This window comes from Equus quagga, chromosome 7, assembly GCF_021613505.1.
Source record: "Equus quagga isolate Etosha38 chromosome 7, UCLA_HA_Equagga_1.0, whole genome shotgun sequence".
NCBI lineage: Eukaryota > Metazoa > Chordata > Mammalia > Perissodactyla > Equidae > Equus > Equus quagga.
This window is the reverse complement of record NC_060273.1, coordinates 128,059,790-128,074,716: the sequence shown is the minus strand read 5'-3', so window position 1 is coordinate 128,074,716 and position 14,927 is coordinate 128,059,790. Positions and strand designations below refer to the sequence as shown.

The 14,927-nt window shown below is 42.8% G+C and overlaps 1 long non-coding RNA gene across 1 annotated transcript; it reads right to left on the bottom strand.

The window, feature by feature from the left end:
• Positions 1 to 10,277: 10,277 nt before the first annotated feature.
• Positions 10,278 to 14,611, bottom strand: LOC124242493 (uncharacterized). Its single transcript, XR_006889462.1, has 3 exons — positions 14,525 to 14,611; positions 11,666 to 11,779; positions 10,278 to 10,370 (listed from the first exon to the last, which is right to left on the bottom strand). It is a non-coding gene; the product is annotated as an uncharacterized LOC124242493 (long non-coding RNA).
• Positions 14,612 to 14,927: the final 316 nt, after the last annotated feature.

Genomic DNA, 14,927 nt, shown 5'->3' with positions numbered 1-14,927 from the left:
TCCAATGATCAGCCAAGGTGGAGAGCCACTCGGGGCTCCATAACCTGAGCCTCACAGTTTGTCACTTTAACCACCTTCCCACCAGCACCTCACTTCCTCATTCTCTTCTTCTCTGCCACGTGCTCCCTGAAAAGCCCAGCCTTGGAGCAACCCTACTGCACACTTTCTCCATTCCTACACGGAAGCTGCTGAGCTCTGCTGGAGGAAAATCACCAAACTGTCAGCCGTCTCTGGAGGGCAAGTCCCACTAACGCAGCAGAACTTGAAAAATACCAGGAAGAGTCATTCCTTTGGGACACACTGACTTCTTTAAGCAATAATCTTACCAAATCCATGTCATTGGGAAAAGTTATAAATATATGAATAAGAATTGGTTTGATGGCATAATAGCTAGGACTCGGTCTGCAAGCATCAGAGACTCTTTGACCTACAGTAGCCAGGTGGTGTGGGTTTCTGATTGAGAGCTAGTCCTGCCCCTCATGTTAGCGGAATAATGCACAGATCACAGCAGTGTTAGTGCTGTATTGAAAGAACTTAAGAAATTCTCGGAGCTGGAAAAGGAGGGACCAGCTGCTAACCAGAAACTCCTGTCCTTCCAGGGGCTGGAGAGCCTAGACTGGTTTGCCAGGTTCTGTCATGAGAAGGTCTAAGAGGAGGACTGTTCCTTTGGCGGGGAAAGACAAGGTTTGATAAGAGACTCTGGTCTCTGGACTGGCCTCCTCTCCAAAGCTGAGGGAGGGGAACTCAACAGAACCACTCCAAGCCGGTAGGCGTCTGGGGGGAAGAGAAGCCATACATCTCAGTCCTTGGTTGCATGACTGGTGAGCACGGTCTTGCTGATCCATCTCAAGCTACCACCGGGGGAATGAGCATTGAGGCCAAAGGTGTGGTGGTGCGATCAGAAGGAGAGGGGCCAGTGAACACCCCTCAAACTCCCACTTCCTCAGAGGCAAAGAGCACAACGCTGCTCACCTCCTCCTACACCCCAGAGTTGGGACCATGGAAGGTGTGCAAGATTGAAGACTGCAGGTTTATCAAGGACGATTGCAGCATGAGGCAAAGAGGCACTGGCCACAGAGGAATATGGCGGGAGGCTTCAGGTTTGGAGTCATCGGATCCCTCAAAAGTTTCCCCCAGGTATTGTTTGGCTTGACTCCCTTAAGAGCCTCACCCATGTCTCCCAGAGTGCAGAAGAGTGCATTGGGAGTGCAGACTACAACTTTGCCTCAGGAGACATCTTTCCCTTTTCCTTCCTTCCTCTTCCCATGCTGGAGGGGTACATCATGGAGGAAGGTGGGCTCTTGTGAGAGAACACTGCATACCCCTCCATCACTCACATGCACAAATACACAAAATCACACACAAGTCTTTGGGGCCATGGGCCACGGGCCACGTGTGTGCTGAGAGGAGAAGGGGAGCTTTAGATCAAACTTGAACTTGAAGTTTTAAAACGAATCAGGATTTGTGGAGAACAAATCTGATTGGCAGTTTGGATTAGATGTTCTCTCCAGGTCCAATCAACTATGGCTGGGGGTGAGTCATCTCATATAATAATGACTAACAGGTAGCCACCCTGTGACTGACGGAGTCAGGTTTAAAAGACAGGCAGAGACAGGGCAAGCACAGCACACACCCCAAAGGTCGTCCTCCATGGGCTGCTTCTCTTCCTGATTAGAAACTGGGAGACATGAAAATACCGAGCTGAGAAGCTGAGGGATGCTGCTGGTAGGGAGGAAGGGATGCTAAAAGACACACTCCCCTATCTAAACATAGCCAGTCCGAAACCCAGCCTTTGGCCAGCTTATTCCTGCTTGGTTAAAATTTTCTTCCTGGAACTTCCATATTTTTAACTGCAGGTTTCACAGTTCATTATTTACCTTATTTATATGGCCCCATAGAAATCATCTTTGACTAATATACTATCAGAACAACATATTACTATGTTACAAACTAGAAGAGGAAACAAAACCCACAGGAGCAATAAAATTTCTAGAGGAACATCGAGAAGTTTAGAAAAACTAAAAATGATTGCTAAGACACACATAAAAAGAAACATGGAAAAAAAGTACAAATATCTAAGGACACAGGACAAGAAACTGGAATTCTGTCACATCTCATGCCTGGAAAATGAGGGTGATACATACCACCATCATGAAACATGTGTATTATTACAGAAAAGTGTCTCCAGGTGACCGCCTGGAGGTGTTCACCTGTTGGAAGCAGATGACAGTCAAGATGAATCAGGGCTGTGTAAATTAACAGTGGGTACACTGTAGGCAGAAACAGGTTTTAGAGAGAAAGACTGTAGCCCTGGATTTGTAGGTAGGAGTAGGCGTGTGGGGAATGAAAAACAGAGCTAGGAAAGAGAACAAAACAAATTCCTAATTCTTCTCTTCAAGTGCTTGTACAATCAGTAGCTGGGCTTCTATTTTCCAACAGGACAAGAGATGGGGAGTACCAAAATCAGCTAAAGAACTAACCTCACCTAAAGACCAGTTTAAAAATTTTTTTGCGTGTGAAAGGAAGTATAATTAGAAAAAATGATATTTATTTTAAAGAAGACTTTAAAATATATTTCCTCAAGCACAAACAGGACTGGATTAATGGAACCAGATAGAGTGCTTAATTAGCATACTCTCCAGTTCCTAGGCTTTATTTAAGTTTCCAATTTTTAATAACCCAATACCCTATTTAATGATTAAGAGAAAGTAATAGGATCCAGGTGAATGTAAAGAATGTCAAAACAACCAAAGCTTAAGCAATACGAGTACACAGGATGTGGGGCTCCAGCAATGCTGTTTTACGCTAAGGCACACGTTCCCAGACGCCATGTCTTCTCTTACTTCCAACATTCCCACCAAGGCACTGGAGGTGTCGTCCCTGGAGGAATTAATCAGAGCAGGGAAAGTAGAGGCAGGGAGAAGGGAGCAAACAGAAGAGGATGCTAGGAAAGACCCTGGAGGCCTGGAACGTGTACTATTCACCCCACAGCAGGGAGAATTGCCCCAGTATCAAGCTGGCACAAGAAAAATGCTCTACAATAATATAACCTCAACGGTCCTTTAAACTCTCTTCTCAACAAGACACTACGGCATTGGTTTCCCACTTCCACCTGTGAATTCTCAAAGATGTGACATGTTTTTCCCACTAGATCCATGTATTTCTAGGAAACTTTTGGGTTTCCTGGAACTATATTGTATAATTTTTAAAACCCTACAATAGTTCTCATCCCATAGACTCTGCTAAAAAAAAATTGATGGAAAAATGTTTGAATATACAGAAAGCTGTCTAAAAGTGAGATCTATGACTTCACTGAATAGTAGAAAGGAGAAAGAAATATTTTAAAAGATATTTAGCTTTAGAATGGACTAAATACTGTAAATAAAACTGGACTTTTGAGAATAACCTGTTCTGCCTACAATGTAATTCCTTTGTGATGGAGTAGTGTATTAAAACCTTTATTTTTCCAATTATTTGTTGACAATAGCATTTATCAAGTGTCTACCCCTATGCGCAGACACCATGCCAGCTGCTGGAGTAGAAAGAGGCATAAAAATAATGATAGTAACTACCATTTCCTGAGTGTTTATTACATGGCTATCTCCTTGAGCCCCACAACACTATGAGCTACATACTATTATTTCCATTTTCCAGAAGAGGAAACTGAGCTTGCCTAAAGCCACCTAACCAAAAGGATGGAGCAGGGGTTAAGCCAGAGGTGCCCCAGCGTCTGCTGCTCTTAATCACCACGTGCCTGCCTTCCTGCAGTAGGCTAATTAGTTTAGGATTAATTTCAAAATCTCTAGCAGCCAGTGTATTGTCGGCACATGGTGGACTCAATAAATATTTGCTAAATTGAGACTGAATCACTGAATTTGTATTTTAATTTTAGCTTATTTTGATAAAAGAGCGTGTTACCTACTTTTTCTGCTTGGTGGATGTGACTGTAAATAGTCGTAACCTTGCAATTGCTGGTAGACATCGTGTTGGTCACCCTTGGTCCTCTTACTGCAGTTGTTCCATGTGAAGCTCCTAAATAAAGAGATCTCAAGAACAAACTGCAGATTGCAGAAGTTCACGTGGTGTCATTCCAGAGCCAAAGGCTCCTTTCCCTCTACAGATTACTCACGAGTTGATCTTGACTGAAGTTGCTGGAGCTTTACGAGCTAATTTAAATTGAGTGTTTTATTTGTTTATTTTTAAAGAAAAACACCAATTGCTGTAAGAGGGGAGCAGTGGGGAAGGTGTGTGGCGGGGGCACGCCTGGCACCATCCCAGGTCTGCTATGGGCTAGCGGTGTGACCATTACAAAGTACACCTCGGAACCTGATTCTGAAATAGGTTCCGAATGGATGGCCTTCCAACTGGGATGTGGCTCCTAGACTTTCCTCTTCGCACACAGAGGTCCTTTAAAGGAAGTCAATTTCAGACCCTCAACTTGATTTGGCAGGACTGTTTCCTACAACTAATCTGCCTGAAGCTCACCTACGTCCAGCTGTCTGTGGGTTCTCCTTCCCACCTCTCCTTTAACAATCACACCCCACCATCGAAATTTTTAAAAAGCACACTTTTCACTCATCCCAAATCTTTCTACACTGCATCGTGAAACATGAGATTGTCCTGAGATGTAAGAACCTCTGAGGCCCAAACGCGGGGAGATTCCTAATCAAGGGTGTTGAGAAAGTGACTGACTTTAATGATTGATTAATCCACTTGCAAGGCAGGAAGTTCTTAGTTCTTTGCTATCAATATAATTGAGGCAAGACACGTCAGCTAACAGTGCATTAACAGGAATTCCCGATGATACACCATTATACAATTTCTCATATAAAACTTGGAAGGAGTTCAGATAGCTGAGAGGTACTGCTGTAACAAAACAGTCTGCTGAGGGGATGGACTATAATTAGTTTCATGGGTGGTGAACATGATGTAATCTACACAGAATTCAAAGTATATTATGATGTACATCTGAAAGCTATATAATGCTACAATCCAATGTTACTGCAACTAAAAAAATAATAATAAATAAAATTGAAAAAAGAATTATAATAAAGCTACAATAATCAAAAACAAAAACCCAGAAAATAGTCTTCTTTCCCATCTGCTTATTTATGTGAGTAAAGTTTCTCGGAGCTTTGATCTATAAAACAAAAGATAGACATAGAATTGATGCTAAACTCTGTCTCATTCTAGCAATAAATAAGATGCAAACGTAGATACATAACCTAATTGAAAAAATAGTTCCACTCATCTAATTGAGAAATGCATTTCTAATAAAATTTCACTTTTCATAATTACAGATCAAAATCTGTCAAACATTTATGTTCTTGATGATCTGTATATTAATAATAATTATATTAACTCAATCCAGAAGAAATTTTTAATACTTTGAGCCTGTGATCACAAAAAAGTTTTAAAATTTAAATTTAAATGTATATACATATTTTGTTGTAGAAAAGTTTGAGCGGTCTATCCACAGAAGACTTTCAGGCATAAAAATAAATGACATTGAGAGGAGAAGAAGTGGAATGAGAATACAGATTTAAGGGAGAAAAATAAACACTATAATATTTTCCACTGTTAAAGAAGAGCTCGTTGATTTTCTTTTTCAATTTTTTTGTGCTTGTGTGAGGAAGATTGGCCCTGAACTAACATTGGTTGCGAATCTTCCTCTTTTTGCTTGAGGAAGATGTCACTGATGTAACGTTTGTGCCAGTTTTCCTCTATTTTATGTGGATGCTGCCACAGTGTGGCTTGACAGCAGTGTGTAGGTCTGCGCCTGGGATCCGAGCTTGTGAACCCTGTGCCATCTAAGCAGAGTGTGAGAACTTTACCACTAGGCCACGGGGCCGGCCCCTCATTAATGTACTTTTAAAAGGGATGAAGAGGGGCCGGCCCCGTGGCCTAGTGGCTAAGTTTGCAAGCTCTGCTTCGCAGCCCAGGGTTCAGATCCTGGGCACGGACATGGCACTGCTCATCAGGCCATGTTGAGGTGGTGTCCCACATGCCACAACTAGAAGGACCCACAACAACAACAACAAAATACAACTATGTACTGGGGGGATTTGGGGAGAAAAAAAAGCAGGGGGAAAAAAAAAGATTGGGAACAGTTGTTAGCTCAGGTGCCAATCTTTAGAAAAAATAAATAAATAAATAAAAGCAATGAAGGCAGGAATCAAATTGATTTGGTATTTTGCTTCCAATTAATACAGTTTACACCAAGTTAGAAATTACATCCTTTGCAAATATTTAAATTTATGATTTAAAAAAATTAATAACTTGAAAATGTATGAGGGTGCCAATTGTTTCATTTTATTTTATTTTAAAATTAGTTTGGGAGCTAATGGAGCATGAAAGTTTGAAAGCTGCTGTGTCAAAGATCTGAGGTCCATACAAACTCTAAAGACTGTGGTGTTACTGTTTCAAAACTTCTAGTCAAAGAAATAAACACATTGTGATATCAGGTAAAAACTGCCACTTTAGAAGATTATCCTATTAGCACAATTAGTGCTCCTAACACTGAATGTGAAAATTTAATTTAAATGGCTCTTATGAAAAATCGACATTCATAAGTTCCAGGAACAAATTCTAGAGACTGACATTAAATCCGATTTAGCATTCATTCATCAAATTATTGAGCCCCACTCCTCGGCCAGGCCTGTAAGAGGCTCTGGGGACACAGCCTGCACAAAACAGTCTGGGGCCCTCATCCTTGCTGGTTCACACTGCAGTGGGGGAAGGCAGGCTGCAAAGAGGAAAGGGCTTGATTAAGACGCTGTCAGATTATGTTCAGTGCCGAGGAAAATAGAAACCAAGTGAAGTGATAACGAGTAACTGGGGAGTGGAGACAGGGGGGCAATGACTGTGAGGCTAATGAGACTTCAGCTTCAGAGCTCTTCAGGCTCCGTCCGAGACCCCTGAGGGACGGGAGCATGCTGGTGTGGAGGCCCACATGCACACACACGCGCACACACTGGCACACCACACACCCCATAAAAAAAACAAAACACTTGAAATGCCCTAAAGTCTTAGAGCTCATATATTTAAAAAAACCTAATAGAAATTTCTCAAATTTTGACAACAATCCTAAAAATTTACTTGACATTACCCATAATGAGTAGTGAAACTTTTCAAAGAAACTTTTGTAAACTGCCAATCATAAAAAGACATATCAATCAATGATACTATCGTGAAGACTGCATTATCTTTTTATTCACTGTATAAAAAATATCACACTATCATTGTCACAGGAAGAGGTGATCAAAGAGTATGTAGCCAAAATTGTAGGGTAAAAAATTATTATCTCAGGCAGTTGATTGATAAAAACATATGTTCTTTTTCTAATGGTTGGGGCATGTGTCAGCTTTTTAATTTTGTCCTTTGTTGTCATTTCTTATTTTAAATAAGTGTTTACTTTTGTATGAATTTTTATATTCATAATTTTGTATTCTTTTCCTCAAATTATATAAGCTTCAGGCCTCATAAAACCTGTCTGGTCCCCCATACTTCAGATGGAAGTTTCTGGAAAGCCCTTCCTGAGTTGCTGACATTGGAGCAGAGACCTGAATGAAGACAGCATTCCTGGAAGAGGTAAAAAGTGACCAGGCTTTGAGGGAAGATGATCCTGGCTTGAGAAGACCAGCGTGGTTGGAGCAGAAAGATGGGCAGCAGCCAGCTCCTTCTGGACCTTGGAGGCTGGGGAAGAAGCTTGATTTCATTCTAAGTACAACCCAGTGACCATCTGATTCATATTAAACATAGCAGCATCAATGTAAAAATGTGTAGAATAATTAAAATCGCCTAAACTCCTAACATGGATGTATTGAAATATTTTCGCACTCATAAAAGATAGAAATTATTACCTTCTGTTTGAAGAGCCACTGCCCCTCAAGGGTAAAACAAGAAATATTCAGAATAACATGATTTCTAGGCTAAATTAACACAAAAACACATTGGCAGTGATAAATTTTTTTCACTAAACTATAAACCCAAATCCCCAATTTTTATGAAGTATAAATTCTAAGGCCATGGAGTTAACAATATAATTTTCAAATAAATCTGAGAATACCAAGCCTACAAACTAACCACTGACAAAGAACACACATAGGGATAGCCTACAAAGAGCTTTAACGTCTGTTTTTACTCCCTTTCTTCCTTCTCTCCTCTCTCCCTTACCTGCTACCTTCCCTACTTCCTCCTTCCAACCTTCATTCCTTCCATCCTGCTCTCCTTCCTTCCACAAGTGTTTACGAGTGCCTGCTCTGAGCTAGGCATGTGTGGAGAGGTAACCAAGACAGACATTGGCTTGTGGCTTAGCGAGGAAAACAGACATCAGGCCAATAACTTATTAATTGCAATTGTAAGGGTTTGCCACAGACAAAGAAGTTTGGGGTGCCATGGGAGCATCTATCAGGGGGCTACACAAGTCTGAGGAGGTAGCAAAGGTCACTCTGATGAAGTGGCCTCAAGCCGATGCCTCAAGGACCACTAGGAGTTAGGCAGGTGAGGATGAAGGGAAAGTATTCTGGGCAGAGGAACAGCATCTGCAAAGACCTCAAAATGGAATAGAAAATGGTGTTTGAGGAACTGAAAGGAGACCAAGCAGAGAGGAAGGGAGAGGGGCTGAGGATGAGGCAGGGGGGGGAGAGTGGGGTTCCTGTCGTGAAGCACCTTGCTGGCCATAGGAAGGATTTTGGACTTTTAATTCTAAAAGCAACGGCAAAATGGTAAGGGGTTAAACAAGAAGGTCAATAGGACTTTCTTTGATGCCAGTGACAGAAACCATAGTTCTCTGTGACCTATGGACCCAGTTCTCTGAACCGGAGGCAGCCAATATTACTAGGGTTTTATAAGTCCATTCAGAGATAGCTATGCATATACATGCAAACATGTCATTTGTCTTATCATCACTTAAATAACACATGGTAGCATTCTGTACACACTGTCTTTTTTTTTAAAAAAAAGATTGGCACCTGAGCTAACAACTGTGGCCAATCTTTTTTTTTTTTTCTGCTTTATCTCCCCAAATCCCTCCTGGTACATAGTTGTATATCTTAGTTGCAGGTCCTTCTAGTTGTGGCATGTGGGACACCACCTCAGTGTGGCCTGACGAGCGGTGCCATGTCCATGCCCAGGATCCAAACCAGGGACCCCCTGGGCCGCCGCAATGGAGCACGCAAACTTAACCACTCAGCCACGGGGCCGGCCCCTACACACCATTTTGAATGTTGTTTTTTTAACATTATCCCATATCAGTAGATACAGAGCTATCTTATTCTTTTTTCCCCCTGGACTAGACCGTCTACAGAATGCATATGTCATTATTTATTTAACTAGTCCCCCACTGGTGGACGTTTAGGTCAGTGCCAGGCTTTTGCTACTGGGAACAGCACCACAGTACTGTTCTTACATGTATCATTGTCACCTGTGGGAGAATATCTATCAGACAAATTTCTAGATGTGGAATTCCTGGGTCACAGAGTATGTTCATTTGGAATTTTGGTACATGTTGCCAAAATGCCTTCCCTAGAAGTAACACTAGTGTATACCACTAACAAAATGTTGACACTGTGTGCACAATGTATACAAGGACACGACTGAGGAAAAAGTGGCATCTCAGTAGAGTTTTAATTCATATTTATTTTATTAAAAGTGAGCTGGAGCATCTTTTGATCTGATTAAGAGCTAGTGCTTGTTATGAATTTAAAAGTATCTAATTAGGCTGAGAGCCAAACAAAAGCCTGATACTGGCCCTGATATCTGTTGCCCTACATTAAACTTAGCACATATGGGGTTAAAACCAAAGCACTCATCCCCTTTCCCTGCTTACTCCTCCGCTTCCTGGCACCAGAATCCGCCGTCCGCCAGGGAGGCAGACAACCAAGGACAGCCACCTGCAGATTCCCTTATCCCACCATCCTCCTCTCTGCAAACAGCCTCACAAGGCCAAACGAAGCACCAGCCAGCAAGCCCACAGGCTCCTCCTCCCTACAAGCAGCCACATTCCTCACAACCTTCAAAACCCCTGGCCTCCCATCTTTTGGGGAAACAAGACGAATTTGAGGGCTCACACTCATCTCCCAGCTGATGTCACCTGAAATAAAAACCTTTCCTTGTCATAAGCCTAGCGTTCCAGTTTTTATGTGGCCCCTCTTGTGTGGCAGGTAAAGAACCTATGATTGCAACAAGCCTACAGCTAAAAATGATGTCTATTCATTCAACAAATAGTTTTTGAAAAACAACTCTGCACTAGGCACACTCATACCATAGTGATGTGATGACGAATCCAAGCTGGGTGAGACTCGGTTCTGCCCCAGATGAGCTCAAGTCCAATGAGGGAGATGGATGTGGAAACATGTAAATACGAAATGCTATTAAAAGAAAAAACAAGAAGGAGCACAGAAATAGGAGAGCGCAGAGAAGAGCAACGAATGCTCATATGCCAGCCACTCACATATCTTTTCTTAGAATACTAAATTTTTAAAAGGCGGGCACTTGGGCTAAGCAGGTAATTAATTCCTTTTAATTTTTTTAAGGTCTACTTGGGTTTCTTTTAAAACTTGGCTCTGTGCATCAGCAAAAATATCCATAATTGTTTTGATAGAACTGGGATTTTTAAAAAGTGTCTGAAGTAAAAATATATCTGAAATGATGCTAAGATCCCCTTCATGGAAGGGCAGTATGGATAGCACAAAGGGGGCAGGTACCCCTGCACACCATGACTTAATTTTAAATTCTGAGGCCACGATTGGTTTTACATAGAGGCCCCCAGTTCAACCCAACGTCCCCACCCACTGTGCCCCCAGGTTCAATCCAGATGTGTTCTCATGGATGGCTTTTGTCTTCTAGGAACTCTTGGATGAAAACCAACATCCTGTCATTGGTTTTATCCTTAGAAAAAGCACTTTGGCACTTAAATACTCTTAAATGTTTTAAAATCTGTTTCTCCCTCTAGTCTTTGCTTAATAGGTAGTAAATTAGGTACTCAGTGACACAGTGCAAAATAGGGCTGGAGACAAAACAGACCCTTGGCTTCCAAAAGGCACTGAAGAATAGCAAAGGATAAAGACTGCAGGCAGAAAGAGGGGTCACACATGTTTACTCCACCCGACGCTTCTCTAAGTTGCAGATGCAGGAGCTGAGGAGTTGAAGGCACCAGAGCAAGGCGGCACCTGTCAGGAGCCAACACTCCAGTGCTCAGGTGACGATTGGCCCTTCAGGGTGCTGGGCTGGGGTCTCGGGTTCACACGGGAAAGGGAAGGCACAGATGGGCGCTGTACACGGCTCTGGCCATCTTGGACCAACACCTGATCTAGCTGTGGGGTCAGGGCCTCCCTGAGTGTGTTCTTCTCTTGCTTAGGGGCTTTGTGGATCCATCCCTAGCGGACGCAGTATGAGGCCTTCCTGCCAGGATCAACCAAACCTCTAAAAAGCCAGGCATGCTCACCTAAGGACTTCTCCCTCTTTTTTTGTGAACTCTATCTCAACCCTACTTCCATCAGGACACCTTCTTCCCAAGTCATCCTGAAAATTCTAGAAATGTGAAGGTTTCTTATAGACAAGTTTCAGGTAAAACTGATACTGAGATCAGGATGCATCCTTGTCTGTGGAAGAAGCCCTTTCCCCATACTTTAGGAATGATGGGTTTTGTTTATACTATACTTACAACTTCCCAAGAGATTTCATTCCATGAACTCAATCTTCCCCACAAATGGAGTGAGGTTGGTACTGTCATCCCCATTTTACAGATATGAAACCATTTTTCTTTTCCAGTGAGCCACTGTGTATGGAAAAATAGAAATGTGGAATTGGAGAATCTCCTGTATCTGCTACTCCATTCATTCATTCATTCAACAAAAATTTACTGACTGCAACTATGTGTCAGGAACTACTCTAGATTCTGAAGCTATAGAAGTGACATTCCTGATCTCAGCTTCCCTTTAAGAGGTTGCTATCTAGGAAGAGGAGATGAATATTAAATCAGTGCAATAAAATGTCAGTCTTGCCAGGGTACAATGGAACCCACAGGAGGGAGGAGTCAATGCTCTGTATGGAGTAGGGAGGGAAAGTTTCGTAGAGGAAAGGATTCCAACTGTTTTGAAAAATGAATAGTGAATGGGGCCGTCCCCACGACGTAGTGGTTAAGTCCAACACACTCCACTTCAGTGGGCTGGGTTCGCAAGTTTGGATCCTGGGCATGGACCTACACAACTTGTCAAGCCGCTGTGGCGTCCCACATAGAAAATAGAGGAAGATTGGCACAGATGTTAGCTCAGGGCTAATCTTCATCAAGCAAAAAAAGAGGAAGATTGGCAACAAATGTTAGCTCAGAGCAAATCTTCCTCACCAAAAAAAACCCCCAAAACAAAAACAAACAAACAAAACTGAATAGTGAAGATAGAATGGGAGAGGGCATTTCAGAAAAAGAAAACATAGAAGTAAGATAATAAAAACAAATAAGTAAAGTCATAAAAATAAAATATACAAAGCACCTCTGCTATACAAGACTTTGTAAAGGTAAAATAATGATTCATCTATTCATCAGCAAATATTCATCCTGCCCTTAATGTATGCCAGACCCTATACAGGTGCTGAGAATAGAAAGGCAGACAAGGCAAAATTTTCTTCCCTCAAACTTGAAAGAATTAGAAAGACATAAAGGCTATAATTTCATACATCTGATGAAGAGCAAAAACCAGAATACGGAGGTGAGTAGTGGTGGTATATCTGAAGAGGTGGCACAAAAACAGAGACCTGCAGGAAGACATGAGGAGAGCTGAGGAAAGAGCATTCCCAGCAGTAGAAGCAGCAAGTGCAAAGGCCCTGAGGCAGAAATTAACTTGGTGAGTCTGAGGAACAGCTAGAGGGCCAATGTGGCTGGCAGGGTAAATGAGGACATAAAGATAAGCAGGTGCAGGTAGAGGCTCATGTACCTAGGTAAGGAGTTTAGCTTTTATTCTAGGTACAATGGAAAGCCACTGGGAGGTTTTAAGCAGGGAATGATATGATCTATTTGGCTTTTTAAAAAATTACTCTGACCAGTTTTGTGAAAAATGGACTAGAGGGAGAAAGCATGAAGGCCATTATAGCACAATAGGAACCTCATATCAAACTATGAAACAGATTGAAAATGGAATTATCTTCCTTTTCTACCTTAATCTTCTGCACTGCCCAACTCTTAACCATTACCTCTCTCAGCCAGGGTCCGTCAGAAAAATAGAACCTATGCTAGGGAGTTCAACTGAAGGAATTTAACCTGCGGAAGTGGTTAAAAAGATGTCAGAGAAGCTGAGGGAGAAAACAGAGGAAGGTGAGGCCTCCCAGAGATTAGCAATGGCAGGAAGCCATTCTCACCCCCGGGGCTGAAGCAACACAGAAGAGATGGTGTTACGGTGCCCAAGAGCCAAGGCCATCAGGTGGGAGCTGGAACCCTGGACCACAGCAGGAGCTCGATGTACAAAGGAGACGCAGCTGCTGCTGCTTTTGCCACAGGAACAGGGAGAGACGGGAGAAACATCTTGGCTTCTCTCTGTCTCCCCCCTCCCACGTGGCTGTGCCCAACAAGACGCCAGTAGGCGAGGGAGCTGGGAACTATAGTTTGCAAGGATCAGCTCTCTGCGATACAGAGCAAGGAAAGGGCAGGGTCTGGGAGAAAATCTGAGCACTAAATGACTGGACGCAACCACCCAGTTGACCATCCCAGAGTTCTGGAAACAACCATTCAGTCAACATGACTTGTCAATTCATCCTCGTAACATCTCTCTTCTCTATACCAAAACCACTGCCTCAGTTTAAGCCCTTATCCTGTCTCACCAGGACAACAGGAATGGGTGTATAACTTGTTTCCCTGCCTCCACTGTCTCCCACCCCAAAACTCCCTCCACATGGTGTAGACTTCGGCAATCCCTTTTTTTGGGGGGTGGGGGGGGGGGAAGATTAGCCCTGAGCTAACTACTGCCAATCCTCCTCTTTTTTTCTGCAGAAGGCTGGCCCTGAGCTAACATCCACGCCCATCTTCCTTCACTTTATATGTGGGATGCCTACCACAGCGTGGGTTGCCAAGCGGTGCCATGTCCGCACCCGGGATGCAAACCAAGGCTGCTGAAAAGTGGAATGTGCGCACTTAACCGCTGTGCCACTGGGCCGGCCCCTCCATTTTTAAACAGAGTTGACTGTGTCCCCATCTTTGCCCACAGCTAAAATCCAGTTCCCAGAGGGTAGCCTCAGGGCCTTGCATGGTCTGGCTCCAGCGCGGCTTTCCCCATCTTCTCACAAATACACTGTATTTTAGCCACAAAAGGAGAACTCGAGACTTCGCAAACGTGACATGTTCTCTCATGCTCACATCCCTTGCTCACACTAGTTGGAATTCTCCTTTTGAAATCCTTTTTCCCTCCTGGAATCCTTTAAATCCTAAAAGTCACCTCCTAAATGAAAACTTGTTCAGCAGCCCCAAGTAAAATGAATTATTCCCTGCGCTCCCTTCCAGTAGAAAGCTGTTCACACGCTGATAGAGTTCGCTTACCACATTGACACTGTTGCTGAAGAGTACTCTTTACGGTGTATTCTAATTTGTTTCGGAAGTATCCGTGATCTCCTTGATCAGGGGTCCACCACCTGTTTTGTAAAAAAGGTTTATTGGTACATGGCCATGCCCAATTGTTTACTTACTGTCTATGGCTGTTTTCAAACTACGAAGGCAGAGTTGAGTAGTGTGACAGAGACGGTATAGCACCCCCAACCTAAGATATTTACTGTCTGGTCCTTTAAAGAAAAAGTTTGCCACCTCCTGTCCTTGATGGTTCCTTAAAGGGATTCCTAGAATTTAGCCCAATGCCCCTGGCACACAGTAGGTACTCTGTAAATGTTAATTGAATTGTCTAGAAAGATACAAGTATATAGTTCAAGAACAAAGAAAAAGCCAGAAA